The sequence below is a fragment of the Aquila chrysaetos genome, chromosome 11 (genome assembly GCF_900496995.4).
Source record: "Aquila chrysaetos chrysaetos chromosome 11, bAquChr1.4, whole genome shotgun sequence".
NCBI lineage: Eukaryota > Metazoa > Chordata > Aves > Accipitriformes > Accipitridae > Aquila > Aquila chrysaetos.
Window position 1 is genome coordinate 12,280,970 of NC_044014.1, and position 1,407 is coordinate 12,282,376.

The following is a 1,407-nucleotide window of genomic DNA, read 5'->3' on the forward strand; positions in this document are numbered from 1 at the left end:
AGAGATGGCTCTGCCCATGATTGCACACAAAAAATTTCCAGCACAATTGGCAAATCACTTCCCGTGTCTTAGTTTCCCATTTTTAAATAGCACAAAATACTCGCAGACCTGACTTTTCCACAGTCCACAGCAGGTGCCAGGAGAACAAACTCCACCATGGGGCATTTTGTGGTCTCAGGTATACTGCTGTACACTGCTGCTGTCCTGCAAGATGCACATGATGAAACAGTCCTTGAACAGGAAAACGTGAGGTCATTTTTAGCTATCGATAGTCCATGAAAATGTAAAATGCATGGAACGTAAGTAGGAGTGGATCAGAATACTGCTATGGTAATTGTTTAAGAAATATTATGCTTTTACTCACAAATCAATAGACAAGCCAACAAGTTCATCTGAGACTGTTATGTATCTATCTGAGGCACTACAGTAGTACTTGCATTTTAGTACCCTAGTATCCCATAGCACATGTCAAAATATTGTATTGGTAGCTGAAATTAACTTAATTACCTGACTTCCTTGGCATCAATCATCTGTTTTGACTCTGTGGTCCTTGGGGTAGTACTCTTCCTTCAACTCAGAGCATACTGTCAACATTAACAGTGAATCATAGTCAGGGGAGAATAATCAACTTGCAGCCTCATCTTTTTTCCAGCTAACATTTTGCCATGAAGCATGTTTAAAAAGGCTGGAAATGAATGTAAAATTGAAAGTTAACTGAGCTACTTCAAGGCTTTTACTACAGCAGCAACAATACCTGCGTAACTGAACAAATTTACTGAGAAAGTGATTTTTGCTGTCAACACCACTGGGAAAAAGCCAAAGTTCCCATTCAAGTCACAGCAGCACTGCCCAAGTTAAACAAATGTGAAAAATGAGAATTTTGTGATTTTTTTTTTACTCCCTCCAAAAATGTGGCGCATTTCTTGCATTACAGGCTAAGACATCCTGTTCAGCCACATTGCTTTTTAATTAAACGCTTTCCTTTACCTGTTGCTTGACATTAAGCCACTGCTCGTCCTCTGGATCCTCTCCTCCATCTCCATGCTCCCCTTTCCCTTCTGCTGCTGCTGTGCTGTTTAAGTTAACATTACTTTCAAAAGTTCCCTTTTAATCAGACTGAGCCTGCTGGCACGAGCTGTCAGCAGTATTCATTTCTCTAGGCTCTTGCCTTATGTTGCATTGCCTTGGCAACAAGATTTAGCAGTAAGGCAACAGCCTTGAACTTGTCAGAGTCTGTTGCAATGCTCCGAGCATGTATTACTCTCTGGCACCTCGGGTTGCTATAACAACTACTAACAATAAAACTCATCTCCCGGCTTTAAATACAGGAACTTTTACAGTCTGTTTCCTGGCAGGGCTGCAGCAATATTATGTGAATCGTGGCTGTGCTTGTTTTGCCGCCTTCTT

At 41.2% G+C, this 1,407-nt stretch overlaps 1 long non-coding RNA gene across 1 annotated transcript; it reads right to left on the reverse strand.

Moving 5' to 3' along the window:
• On the reverse strand, window positions 1-1,066 carry LOC115348092. The gene is made up of 3 exons (XR_003925737.2): window positions 988-1,066; window positions 508-584; window positions 1-231 (listed from the first exon to the last, which is right to left on the reverse strand). It is a non-coding gene; the product is annotated as an uncharacterized LOC115348092 (long non-coding RNA).
• Window positions 1,067-1,407: the final 341 nt, after the last annotated feature.